The sequence below is a fragment of the Antechinus flavipes genome, chromosome 3, assembly GCF_016432865.1.
Source record: "Antechinus flavipes isolate AdamAnt ecotype Samford, QLD, Australia chromosome 3, AdamAnt_v2, whole genome shotgun sequence".
Lineage (NCBI taxonomy): Eukaryota > Metazoa > Chordata > Mammalia > Dasyuromorphia > Dasyuridae > Antechinus > Antechinus flavipes.
The window spans coordinates 634741465-634756238 of record NC_067400.1 but is presented as its reverse complement, the minus strand read 5'-3'; the positions used below and the strand labels follow the sequence as shown (position 1 = coordinate 634756238).

The following is a 14774-nucleotide window of genomic DNA, read 5'->3' as shown; positions in this document are numbered from 1 at the left end:
TACAAACTGCTGCTTCAGGCTGTGAAGTGATAGGAGGCTCTCATTCCATGCAGAGTGGGTGTGTGCCGTGGTGACAATCAAAGCTGATCAAAGCTGATCCAGGTTCCAGAAGCAAGTCAATACCTGTAATTTGACCAAAATCTAGAGCAAAAACACAAATCTAGCACAAAGATTAGATCAGTCTCAGATAGAAAGACTCAGTTCATCAGGTTGCTGCAAAACATGAGGAGGCCAAAGTGAATTGTTCCCTATGTGAAGAAATGAGTTTGCTTTACAGGCCAAGCAAACGGGTGCAGTCTTACAGACCATTATTAATTGTCCTCTTATGTAGAAACCTTAAAGAAATAAAACACAAATATCCAGTAACAGACAGATGACCAAGTGAAATACTCATTTGCCCAAGCATTTAGGATACAATGATTACATATGAACAGACTGAAAATAGAAAGGCATGACATAACTGAATTATATTAACAGTTCTATTGACCATTGCTCTGATCAGAGAGATCAGTTACAAAAGGAAAAATGCAAGAACATAATAGAATTTTAACTGCTTATCAATTGTCCCAGTAATTGTCACAGGGTGGAGCTTTCAAAATTCCCAAATAGCATTAACTAATTAATTCTAAGCCAAAAAAAATTTTTACCTCCAATAACAGATGTCATTAATCAAATTTCTGATAACTCTTAAACAATTATTTATCATAACCTTGTAATAATAACAGAAAGAAATTTCATCTCAGTAAGTTCACAACTTAGAACAATTATCATATCTGGGTAGGAAAGAAATTTTGTCTCAGTAAGTTCACAACTTAGAACAATTATCATATCTGGGTAGATGTTACATGAGTGAACATTATACATACAAATCATTTTGCTTTTAAAATACCCAATACATAGAAAAATAACCCAAATTGCATATTGTCCATAACAGAAACATTTTCAAAAGGACAAAGAAAAAAACTATCATTTTCAGAGGCCCTTTAAATAACCTCAGGATGACCCAATACAATCAATTTAAACTTATACAAAACACCCAATTCCACATAAAAGAATTCAAGAAGGTTTTTTTTTAACATAGCAATTAAACTTTTAGAAATATTCGGACCAAAGTATGGATCACATTTATGACCATATTCCTCAACCAAGAAAATATTTATGTATCAAGAAACAAATATTCAATCAATTAACTTAAAAGTATGTCCTTAAAAATCAGTTTGCTGAACTGGCCGTAATCAGATAAGAAAAAAAAACGGCAGGAACATACTCAGGGGGGTGAGGGGAGGAGAGGATTCCACATGGCCACCCTTCCCCCACTCCTGCCCCCTGGGGAAAAAAAAAAAAAAAACTTCCCTCAGGTTCCCCATTCAAATTTCCTAATGGGGATCCTTTTCAAGATTTAACCCATCAGTTTCCCAATATCAGGTTTCTTCCCAAATTCACCCATTTCCAACCTTCTCTTTCTCCCTGGCTACATACTTAAACAATCTCCTTAAAGAACTTTCCTATCAGATGCTCCTGATGCTACTGTAAAGTAGCATAAGACAGTAGAGGTGGATGGCTCCCTCCCCCACCTCTTTACCTACTCCCAAAAGTCTTTCACCTTCCTTAAATCATGCAAACCTCTAATTGCCCCTACTAATCAGTCTTTCCTAAATCACCTGCATTCCTCTTTCCTTTTTCCTACAAAAACTTGTAAGATTCACACTATAGTGAATAGTCCAAACCTCCAAAAACCCACACATGTCCAGCAGAGCTGGTTTTAAAGTATAACTTATGTTAACAAATAACTCAATATATTTCAGAAGGTAACAAACTGAATCAAACTAATACAGCTGTTTTTAAAAGTTTTTCTTCTACCACATTTCTTCTAACAGCTATTAGCATCTTGCTATTAGCATCTTATCTCCAAAGCTTTTTATTGCCCAGGCCAGGCTGACCTTGAATTTTATTGCTCTTTACTCTAGTAGGCTTTTCCTTACTCACAAATTAGTACAACAGGTTAAAAGTTTTAAAATCACAAGCAAATTTTCAAACAACCAATTCCCAAATTTCTTAATCATTGTTCTTAAACTTGACAAAGCTTTTAAATCAGCAAAAACAGGTTAGGGGCTGTATTTTAACTTTCCGAAATTCCAAATCCCTTTCAATCTATTTTTTCATTTCCTTTTCTTCCTTTCTCTCACTTTTCTCCCTTTGTCTCACAGGCTGCTGCAGTCAGCCAGAGACAGAGAGAGAGAGAGAGAAAGATTTTTCAAGCTTCTTGATATTTGCTAAGCCTGCACACAGAGGCTGAATCCTTATCTCTTACAAGTTTGGTACCTTTTAACACAGACACACACAGACAGACATGGAGCTCCGTTTTAGTAAGCATAGTTGCAACGGTGTTCTTAAAAATTTTTCCAACCAATAAAACAGACAAATCACACAGAACATAGAACACACATCACACAGACTACACAGTTACAACATTAAACAAACATATAACACATAATATTCTTCAAGGGTCTCACCATTTTGGGTAATTAATTATCGGGGCAGTAAGAAAGGGCAAGGTGTAAGGAGGTGGAATATACCCTGCAGCCTCGCTTTCTGAGGCACTAAGGGCATTCTGAGTTTTTACAGGGAGTTTAGGTTGGGGGGCGGGGAAGACGGGGTATGCGAGATTGCTCTCTGTGGGGGGAGTCCCTACTTTGGGAAGCGGGGGGGTAGATAGACTTGACGGGGGGAGGGGGGGATCTCAAAGATCCCTGACGGGGAATTTTTACTCCTCTTTCTCTAAGGCCACTCTTAAAGGCCTGTTCTTTAGATAAACTAGTCCCCATGAATGCGGCAGATTATGTACTCACTTTTCAGTTGCGTGGCTCTCTGTGGAGCGATATGTGTGGCTCTCTATGGAGCGATCTCTCTGTGGAGCGATCTGCGTAGCTCTCTGTGAAGCGATCTGCGGGTCTCTCTGTGGAGCGATCTGCGCTGCTCTCTGTGGAGCGTGGCTCTTTGCGGTAGAGCTGACTGGTAGGGGTCCGGCCGGACGAGCTTCTTCTTACCTCTTCTTAATCTGCCGGACAAATGTTCAGTCTCGGGGCCCCACGTATGGGCGCCAATTGACCCGTCCACCGGGCCATCAAAGTGTGGGCTCCGAGGCTGGCATTTGTCTGAAAGGTTAGGCCTGAATTTAATGGGGTTAGAAATGAGGAGGGAGACCAGTTGGGGTGAAAACAAAGTCTCAGTTTAATGAGTGAAGAGGGTCTAGTTATATACGTTTTCTGAATAGGGGGCTATAAAGTAAAAGGAGTGTTACACCAGATGTATGGCAGACATCCTGGAGTCTGGCCGCTATCTCGCACCTGGGCTGATAGGGCCAATTTCCTGGAACACACATTATCTTGTCTCAGGAGTTTGGGATGAATAGTTTCAGAATGTGTGGGAAAGTGTATTCTTCTTTGATTCCCAGGGCATGTAGCTCTTTGATCCCAAGGACATGGTCTCTGGCACCAAATGCCATGGAAGAATATAGTATTTATGGGGAAATTTATATCTTTTAATGTGTACATCAATAAGATAAAAAGAACAAACTGGTGAATTAGACATGTAACTAAAAAGCCTTGAAAAATAATGAATTAAATATCCTCATGAAATCCTAAAAATTAAAAGAGAGATAAATAAAACTGAAAGTAAAAAAAAAGTAATTGAACTTTAAAACTTGGAACTTGTTTTATGAAAAAGCAAATAAAATGGATAAATGATTGATTTATTTGACTTTTTCAAAAAAAAAAAAGATAAGTATCAAAGATGGAAAAGGTAAATTCACCTCCAATGAAGATAAAATTAGAATAATTATTAGAAGTTATTAAGCCCAATTTTATGCTGGTAAAATTGACGATCTAAATTACTCAAATTAAAAAATTAATTAGAACATTTAAATAATTCTGTATTAGAAAAGGAAATTAAACAAGCAACAAATGAGCTAAATAAGAAAAATTGCTAGGACCAATGGATTTACAAGTAAATTCTCTGAAGTGTTTAAGGAATAATTAATCCAATACTGTGTAAAGTATTTGAAAAAAAAGGAAAGAAAGAGTCTACTAAATTCCTTCTTTGAAACACATGTAGTTTTGCCTGAAAACACTTATATGAACTGATATAAAATGAAATGAACAGGACCAAGGGAGCATTGTGTATAATAAAGTAAATATTTCACAGTGAAAAATCAAGAATGACTTACTTATTCTCAACAATACAATCATTCAAAACAGTTCCATTGGAGTTAGGATGAAAAATACTATCCATCTCCAGAGGAAAATATTGGTAAAATCTGATGCAAAATGAAGCTTATTTTTTAAGCTTTTTTTATCTTGGTTTTGTGTGTGTATGTGTGTGGCTGTTGTTTCTTTTTATTCTCTATTCTCTTTCACAATATGGCTAATATAGAAATATATTTTGTATGACTCTAAATTTATAGTATCTATAAAATCCCTTATCTTTTTAAGGTAGAAGACAAAAGAGGGAGGAAGAAATAGAATTGGGAACTCAATTTTAAAAAAAACCCATGTAATTGGAAAAAATAGATATTAAAAATATTGTTTTGATATGTAAATGAAGAAAAACAAATCAGAGGGAAAAAACCTTTATAGACCAATTTCCCTAATAAATATTAATGCAATCAAATAAAAGATTCAAGAGAAGCATTAAAAGGTAAAAAATGAAAGAAAAATCATAAGGGGGCTTTTTTAAAAAGGATAAATCATTTACATTCCTATATAGGAATTATTTGGAAAGTTGGATTCTTCATAGAAAGAATGAAAGCTAATTATGTTGAAATTATATAAATAAATTCATTAATGGGAAAAAATGCGCCAAGGTTGCACTATGGCATAGTAGAATTTATGCCAGGAATGGAGAGTTGGTCAGTATTAGGAAACTTAAACATAATTGACGTTACCAAATGCAAAAACAACACAAACCATAAGATTATCTCAAGATGCAGAAAAAGCTTTTGACAAAATATAAAACCTCTTCCTATTAAAAACATAAAAATAAATGAAGGCTTTCTTAAAATGGCAAGTCATCTCTATCTAAAAGGAAAAAGAAAACATTACCTGTAAAAAGTTAAATTAGAGCTCTTCCCAACAAGATCAGAAGTGAAAAGGACAAGTACTGGAGAAGATGTACAAAAATAGGGACACTAATGCATTGTCTATCTCTGCTGATTTGGAGACCCATTCATTGGGACCAATGTCATTTCATAGATGATCACGCTTGTTACAAATTTAACATTTTGAAGTCCATTATCTATAAAAATTTGTGTTAATATTAATTCTACATTTTCTTGCATTCTGATTTGGGGAAATCAACACATACAGAATTGCTATTGATTTGCAGGTGACTCTCAGGATCTGAGGCTGTTTGGTGGCTAGAAGGTTAACCCTAAGGGCAGGATTCAATTCCTATCTCAGAAGGTACTTGTTACACTTATAATCTCATTTGGCTTTTCTTTGGCAAAGATACTGAAATGATTTTCCATTTCATGAGAAGCAGAGGTCCTTAGGACACATTGATCTGGGGAGTGAATCTAGGCATTTCTGTTGGAATGATTGTTGAGCCAATCAGTACTCCACCAGTTAAGGACAAATGCCAAGAAATATCTTCTAGCCTTTGAGGGGAAATGTTCAGAATGCAAGTTTGCCTCTTTCATATTTGTCATCAGAAATGTCTACATGCAGCCCTAGAAAATCTTAAGTAGATGGTCGTTCCTTCAGTCTCTCCTTTTGTGAATACAAAAAGAGGTTCCTGTATAGAGACCAGACTGAGAAATGATGGTTGGCCATAGTGAGTCACCAGTAGCCTTAGAGAGATCCAAGTTCCCTAGAGCAGACCCTTTGGGTGTCACTGCTGTCCAAATGAGAGAATAATAGCAGCTCGGCAACAAGCTATTAACATTGAAGAAATCAGAGAGCTCCTATATATTATCACAAGCACAGTTAATGCTAATAATAAAATGACAAAAAGCTAACAGTGACCATAAGTAAAAGGCTTTCTTTATTCCATTTAAAGAGGAAAACAAGACACATGAGCTCTGGGTTCTCTAAAGGAAACACCCTTTAATGTGGGCAAATCTCAATATTTTATCAATAAATCACAGTGAGCTGTAGCCCTGACCATGGAGAAATAATAGCAACAATGCACAAATGGGATTCCTAGCAGGATTCATGAATGGATCATGAGGATTACAGGTGCCTCTCCAATCAGATCAGCTAATGGGGATATGGAATTATTCTCAGAGTTTTCTGTGGTTGAAGTGATCCAGAGGGTGAGTGCAAAGAATTGTTGTTCTGCCAATCTCAGAATGCAGTTTGGTTGTTGGGCTTCAATTCTGGAAATATGCATCCTCATAGTAAAAAGAGACAGGGTAATTTATGTTATGGAGAACTTGACTTTTTTCCCTTTTGGCCAAAGGTAGGGAAGTTTATAGAACCACCAACCCCCTTTCCCCTTTCTGGCCAGTAAAGGAGAGGCTGGTACCCACATGGGTAGCTCATATACTAAAATTGGAATGTACAGATTAGCATGGTCCCTGCACAAGGATGACACAAAAATTCATGAAGTGTTCTGTAACGACCGCACTCGTACCCAGGACACCCCAGAATCAGCCGGAGTCAGGATAAGCAGAAGTCCTCAATCTTTATTCTGGGTCCTCAGACTCAGAATTGAACAGGATAGAAGCAGATTCTTCACAACCTTCTCCTCGTCTACCCCTGAGAGTGTCTGGCTAGCTTTACTCCACTCCCTAGTCCCTCCTACAGTCCTCTATACATCAATCATTGAACCAGTAGGGATAGTGGAAAGGATCATTTTCCAAGCACATGCCCACAGAGTATCATCCAATCAGAAGTTAGCCTCAAGCGCTTGCAATCCTAATCCCAGTGCATAGTTCCAGCCCTCTACAGTGTTCCATATTTTTTCCTTTTTGATTTTTTTCCTTGTATTCAATTCTTCTTGTACAAAACCATTATTATTCATACAATTATGATGCTCTTAAATATGAAGCTCATGGTTGGGTGGAGAAGCTTAGGTGTGCTAGAGTCCACATCTCCCTCCCTGATGTTACACACTAAGGGTACAGTTGCCATGAGTTAAAGATATACTTTGTTCTCCACAGTCTCATATTGTCTCAGAATTGTTTCAGCACCTCTTGCAAAGTTTCTGGGCTATTCCTGAGAAGCCAGGAAAACTTGGCCAGGAGAACCTGTCCTTGTCCCATCTTTAACAATTAGGATGATCTTATCAAATTCCCCAATTACCAGTAAATCTGTTGCCATCAGGATATTCTGGGAGCAGCTGGGACCTGTAAGTTTACAAAAGCATTCCTTGGAGGTAGTGAATGAGAGGTAGTCCTCATAACCTGTGGCACTTATGTCTGCTTCTTTGGAAGCAGCCAATGATAATCTTTCACCTTTGGGATGCTGACCAATTAGACGGTTTCTTCTCTGTACTTTGTTCTGTGCTTAGAAAAGTGTATCATATCATTTATTATCAGGTCATATGCTCCTTATAATAAATGATGAATTATTGGGAGATTTGCTTCCATCTTCATCTTTGGTAAATTTCGAATGAGATCATTGGTGTTAGAAGAGGGATTTGGTAAGAGAATCCTCCAGCTGCAGAACCTTATCACCCTTACTTTGGCACAAGTGAAGAAATCTCCCCAAAGCCACCATACTGTTTCTCCTAGGGGTATACAAGAAAAAGAAAAAGAAAGCTTTTATTTTATTTATTTATTTATTTTTATTCTTTAAATAACTTTTTATTGACAGAACCCATGCCAGGGTAATTTTTTACAGCATTATCCCTTGCATTCACTTCTGTTCCGATTTTTCCCCTCCCTCTCTTCACCCCCTCCCTCAGATGGAAGCAGTCCTTTACATGTTGAATAGGTTACAGTAAAAAGAAAGCTTTTAGCATGGGTATCAAACAAGGAAGTATGAAGAGAAAAACAAGCAGGGGGTTATGCCTGTAGCCAAGGAGGTTGCAGCACATGGGAAGGAACTAAGGAAGTCTTTTATAGTATTTTGCTTATTTATGTTATTTGTATTGGGGCTGGGAAGTTTGAGGAGCGTGGCAAATTGGGGCAGAAAGAATATAAGGACTGTGCTGAGAAGTTTCTCAGCCTGCCTTCACGTCTGCCTAAGCCCAAGCATGTGCCCTTGGGATATCCTCTGCTTTCTATCCTCCTCCCTCAACTCTACCTTCATGAGTGGGAGAAGGAGGAGCAGGAGGGGCAATGATACATTGGGCACCTTCAGCAGTTTTTCTTTCCCAACACCTGAAGCAAGGCAAAAGAGAAAAGACATTTTACAGCTCTTGGGATTACAACTGAGCACTTCAGTTTTTTAGTCAGAGCTGCTGATGAATGTCTGCCAGTCCTTACCTCTATTCTCATCCAATTGAAAATTGATGCACCAGTGGGTGGAACAGTGGCCCTTACCCAGGAAAAATTCAGGCTTTATTACATATAATATAGGAGCAACTTGACCAAGGACACTTACAACCTTCTCTAAGTCCTTGGAATTCCCCTGTATTTTGCTCTATAAAAGAAATCTGGAAAATGGAGGATGTTGACTGATTTGAGAAAAGTGAATGAACAGATGGAAACTATGGGAACTCTTTAGCCTGGGCTTCCATCCCCTACTCAGTTGCCTAGGGAATGACCTCTGTGGGTTACACATATTAAGGACTGTTTCTATTCTATCCCTCTGGATAAGGAGAACTGTTAAGCGTCTTGTTGAAGGTTTAGCCTGAGAAAATGAGAAAATACCAATTTGGGTTAGTGCAGGGTCAACTTATGGGGTTGAAGGATGCTGTTATGGGTACAGGCAGGACTGCTGTTGGTACTTACAGACCTCATTGTGCATGTACTCAGGGCCTGTTTTCCATCAAATTGAGGTTATGATTGTTGACTATTGTTGAGAACATCAGAGTGTTTGCTGTCATGCACGAGAATATCTTGACCAGTGATGAATGTGCAGGAGTGAGCACAAAGATCTGAGGAGATCCTCCCCAGCTGTAACTTGGCAATAGTTCCTTAGACTTATATGGGGCACTGAGAGCTATAGGATATAAAAAATGAGGCAGGGGGAGAGGCAGAGGAGAAGTTCCTGAATATATACCTGATTGGCAATACAGCTGTCTTCTCTTTCCTGTTCCTCTGGCTTCTGGCTGCCCCCAGTGTTAGGATCCAGACAGAGAATATGAAAAGTTTTGCCTCTTCAGTGCCCAGCATTAATTTACCTGAGTCCTATAAAAGATCTGAATTGACAGTTTTGTCAGAGGAATTGAAAAACAGCCCTACTATGTGTCAAATGAATGTTCTTACTCTAGTAAGAGAGCATTTTCAAAAGTTATGTTATTATGTTATTATATTAATAGATGGTATCTTGGAGTGGGCCCCTGAGGAGCAAATGTTAGAAGGAAGCCTACAAAAGACCACAGGAACACTAAGGAACTACCAATTGTATACAGTTCCAGAAAAAAATTCAAAAAATATGTTCCTTTTCAATATTTAGGGTATGAAATATGCCCCAAGACAATTAATAGTACAAAAACTTTCTTTAGTGTAATGACCGCGTATTTAAAATCAGCGGGAGTCAGGAATTCAGGTTAAGGGGAAAATCTTCAATCTTTATTGAAGTGAAGAGGTGAATAAGGATTGCGATAGCAATATGGGCAACTGCGACAGGAAGCCAGCTAACAGAGAGGGATCTGAGCTGAAAAGCCGCTGCAATCGCAATGCAAGCAGTCTTTCCTTCCCCGTCCTTTTCCCCTCCCCTGCCTCCACCTACCAAAATCGTCATTTCCTATACAACACATCAGGACTTGCACAAAGAGTGGGCAGGGGCCATTCTTTCTCCAAGCTTATATATTAATAGAGTATGGTCCAATTACTATTTAGCCTCATGTGCTTGGGACCTCAGTACATCAACTTGAGCCTCAGCCCATTACACTTTAGGAACAGAGAAGTAGAACACCTTAAATGACTTTCAGAAATTGATAGGAGACATCCAATGGATCTGTCCAGTGTTAGGCTTAACTACTTATCAATTACAACCATTGTATGACATTTTAAGGGGAGGCACTGCTTTAGACAGATCCCACCAGCTAACAACAGAAGCCCAAGAGTCTCTGAAAGAGGTTGAGCTGGCTTTATCCAATGTGGTTGAAAGAGTCACTCAAAAACCCTTGGAAATATCAATTTTTGCTACACAAGAGGCATCCACAGCAGTCCTTCATAGGGAGACAGTTTAAGAGAGTGGGTGAACCTCCCAGCACAACCAGAACAAAGCCTTACTCCTTACCCAGTGCTTGTGGCTAGAATCTCTTTAAAAGCCATTAAATGAATAATACAGTTATCTGGGATAACTCATGTATGCTGGCAAAATTTATTGGGCACAGCTACAAATTTTACATATGGGTCCTCCTTAAAGATAATCCAGCTATTACACTATTGGCCATGGATTTTTGAAGAAAAGAGTAGTCAGAACTCCTTTTCAGTCCACTCAGCAGGAGTTGTATTCAGTTATGCTAGTTCTTACTTATTATCCAGGAGATACAAATAGAATATCTGATTCAGCCCATTCAGTAGGTGTGGTACAAAGAATTGCCACAGCTCAGATAAAATTTGTAGCCTATGCCATATTTCAGCTTTTTAAGGAACTTCAAGAGCAAGTGAGAAAACATCCAGGTAAGTATTACCTCTTCCACGTTCACTCTCATACTGGTATTCTAGCAACTATTTTTCTTGGAAACTCAAAAGGCAGATCTCACCATGTTAGCCAACATTCCCTAATTCAGCACGCTCAAAAATCTCATTTTAAATACTAGTGGGCTGCTCGAGCTTTATGTTTACATTGGAATAACAAGAGAGGAATCTAGGAGCATAGTAAAAGCCTGTACAGCTTGCCTTCCTTTCCACGCTCCCATGCTCCCTCCAGGGAAGAACCCTCATAGTTTAAGACCCAATGAAATTCGGCAAATGAATGTGACCCATTATAAATCTTTTGGTGGTCTGTCTTTTATCCATGTTGTGGTAGACACTTTTTCAGGAATCACTTTTGCAAAACCAGCAACAAAAGAGACAGCCCAAGTGGTCACTGAATTCGTTATACAAGCTTTTGCAATCATGGGTGTGCCAAAAGCAATAAAAACAGATAATGGACCTGCATAGACTTTTATTTATTTATTTATTTATTTTGCTGAGGCAATTGAGGTTAAGTGACTTGCCCAGGGTCACACACCTGAGAAGTGTTAAGTGTCTGAGACCAGATTTGAATTCAGGTCCTCCTGACTTCAGGGCTGGAGCTCAATCCACTGTGCCACCTAGCTGCCCCTCTGCATATACTTCTAAACATTTTGCACACTTTTTTTGCACAGTATCAGGTTTCACACACCACTGGCATACCCTTCAATCCTTGAGGACAAGAAATACTGGAGAAGAGGAACAGACACATCCAGATGCTTCTCCAAAAACCAGAGAGGGGGAGCCACAGATAACCCTAGAGAACTTCTCCAAAAACCAGAGAGGGGGAGCCACAGATAACCCTAGAGAACTTCTAAACATAGCTAGTTTCTCCTATTAAAATGTAAACTTTCTGTACAGGGACTGTCTTGCTTTTGATACTTGTAACTCTAGTGCTTAGCAAAGTGCCTGACATAGACTGAGGGCTTAAATTCTGATTCATTAACTTTTCATTATTTTTATTCAAAATTGATTTCTTATATTAGGCTAATTCATCAGTTTGACACCTATACTTAAAATTTTATTTATGGACATGTGATAGCATAGCTTTCACTCCTTCCTTCCATTTTGTTTCCTCTAAATTCCTCAGTATCTCACCCTCTATTATTTTTCCTAAATTTGGGCTACAATTAGGTCCTAATTAATGAAATGATGAATTACATAAAGGGGTCCTATGCCTTCTAGGTGTCATTATTCAGTTGTTATTTTGAAAAATATATCCACTGGCTACAGCCCAATGGAAAAATGCAATGTGAATGTGAATCATGTGCGCATCTATGAGATTCATTCTGCATACTAACCAGGACCTGGCTATAATTCTCTATAGACTCAACTTTGGTCAATATAGGTGGACAGCTGTCCTTTTTTTTACCTTCCTTTAAAGCTTTTCAGTTTATATTTGCAAAACTCCAAAAAAGTCTCCTCACCAGCTTTCCTTATATGTAATGTATCCTTTATTGCAATTTACAGGTCACACAAGCAGCTTTGTTTAACTGTAAGGACATCCTGTTATTGTTATTTTAAGCTAGAAATATTCCAGAAACCAATGGATCAATGAAAAATATCTCATTTTGCAAACTGTTCATCATGACCAGGTTGAAGTCATTAAATTTATTTCATCAATGCAAGCATTATTTAACATTACATAATCTCTTAGCATTATGAATTTGTTGAGCAATGATTACAGTCACCATCATCTCAACAGGTAGAACATGCTTACAACATTCAGCATTCATTTATGTTTAAATCACAGGCTTAAAAGGATCTTTCCACAATAGCATGCAGAGTATGTGTGTCAAAGGTACAATTAGCATGCTGAGTAAGGGACCCACACTGGAAGCTTTCCTTTGGGAAGCAGCCTGGATGTCCTGTGTCTCAATTCTAATTTTCTTTCTACTAGCAATAAGAGCAACAAGAGAGTAAAAGTAGAATAGGGATGCAAAGGAGGAGCCAGAATTATCATTTGTTGATCATATATGGGTGAATTAGAGAACACCAGATATCCTCCATCTCAGCATTGATCCCATGGGAACAGATCCTGGTCCATCTCCTTCATCTTCTCTTTGTACTGCTTGTTGAATGTTTCCATTTGAGTCACTGTGAAGTGGTTTTTCCAGTCTCCACAGATTCCTGTCACATATGAAATGAGAGCAACAGGTGCTTGGGTCATGTCCTTAGTGATCATTTTTTCCCATCCCTTTCTCCTTCCCCCTTGACTCAGGAAGGAGTCATGGGTAGACTGCAGTGACTGATATTTATGGGATAGCACCCTCCCCTGCAACCAGGGAGTTCTTCTCTTCATCCTTAAATCATTCATGCAGTATTGACAGGAAGGCTTACCTCTTCCTCTTACTCCTCCTCTGTTTGTTTTTCCTCACTTACAGGAAAACCTGATAGAGGTTTTCTTGGAAACTCATGCATTCTATCTCTGAGTGTGTCATTGCATAAAAATATACTAAAGTCTATTAGATTAACGGGACAAATTCTTTGGCTGCCTCTTTTCTGTCCTACTGTTTTGTGCTGTATACCTTCTCTGATTCTGTTTCTGACTGCCTAGATGTCAATTGGGATGTGGGGGAGGGGAGGCTAACCACCTACTTAACTCTCTAGTGGTCCTAGACCATTGCTTCTCACCTTTTCTCATCAAAACAATTTTGACAGATTCAGTATTTTTTATAGGCATAGGTTCTTTGTTTTCCAGGATGTGCTTTTTCATGACTTGGAAGGAAGCATTCTTCATGACTGAATTGATTTCTTCCTCACTCAGCTCCTTGCCCAAGAATTGGCAAAGTTTTTCCACACTGACCTTAAGATTCTAGAAAAACATACAACAACCTGTAATAGTGGGATGAAAATGTCTTAGAGAAAGAAAAGGAGGGAAAGGGGGAGGTGAAAAGTGTAAGAGAAGAAGAAACAGGGATTTTAGATAAAGAGAGAAAGAATAATCTGAAAGGAAAGATGTGAGGGAAAGAGTGAAAGCACTAAGTACAGGGAGAAAAGAGATTGGAGTTGGTACTAGGGAGTAGTGGGAATGGGAAGGAGGACAAAATCTGAAGCAGGAAGGCAAAGGCAATCAAGTAGAGAAGAAGAGAAAGAAGAAAATTTGAAGGTAGAGTAGAGAAGAGGAATGGAGGTAAACTAAGAAATTATGGTGAGTGGATGAAGAGCTGGTATGGGAGGTGGAGATAAAGAACAGAAGAAAAGAGAAGAACTGAAGCAAATAAAAAAAGAAGAAAACAGTAGGAACAGATGAGGAGAAAAGGGAAAAGTAAACAGAAGCGCTAGAGGAAAAAAGCAGGAAAATAGAGGCAAAGACAAAGGAAGAAACAACAAAATGGAGAGATGGAGAAAAAGAAAGAAATTAAATGAAAATAGAAAGAAGAGTTGAAGAAAAAGAAATGAAGAAAGAAAATAGAAGGAAGAGATGGAGGAAAAGAAAAAGGAAAATAGGGACAAGAAATGTAGGGAAAGAAAGAAAGAAAAACTGGAAGAAGAGATGGAGTTAAAGGAAACAGAAAAAAGGAAAATATATTGGAGTAAAAGGAAAAAAGAAAAAAAAAGGAGAGAAATGAAAAAGGTAGAAAAGGAGGTAGAAGAAAAGACAGAAAGGAAGAGAAAACAGGAAAAAAGAGACAAAGAGAAAGAAAGAAAACAGGAAGAAGATATGAAGGGGAAAAGTAAGAAAGAGCAAGTTGGAAGAAGAGTTTGAAGGGGAAGTTAAAGAATACTGAGTAGATGAGGAAAAGCAAATTATATGTTATTAAAGAGATGGAGTGGTTGAGGAGAGGAAGGAGAGAGGGAAAAGAGATTAGAGAAAATGGGGGAAAGAAAACCAGAAAGGTTAGGTCATAGAGAAGAATGCAAGAGATCACTGAGGAAAATTTTTTAAAACTAAGAAATGAAGAGAAAAGAAAAAGATAAGACGAAGAGAAGAAGGAAGATAGAAGAAGAAAGAGATAAAGGATGAACAAAACCATAAAAA

General features: G+C 38.2%; 1 long non-coding RNA gene and 1 pseudogene across 1 annotated transcript in view; both read left to right on the top strand.

Moving 5' to 3' along the window:
- LOC127556925 (uncharacterized) overlaps window positions 1-14479 on the top strand; it is a 72539-nt gene extending 58060 nt beyond the window's left edge. Inside the window, exon 2 of the long non-coding RNA XR_007952558.1 lies at window positions 12388-14479. This is a non-coding gene — a long non-coding RNA (uncharacterized LOC127556925). The remainder of the gene's footprint in view (window positions 1-12387) is intronic.
- Window positions 6519-6619, top strand: LOC127558466 (uncharacterized; annotated as a pseudogene).
- Window positions 14480-14774: the final 295 nt, after the last annotated feature.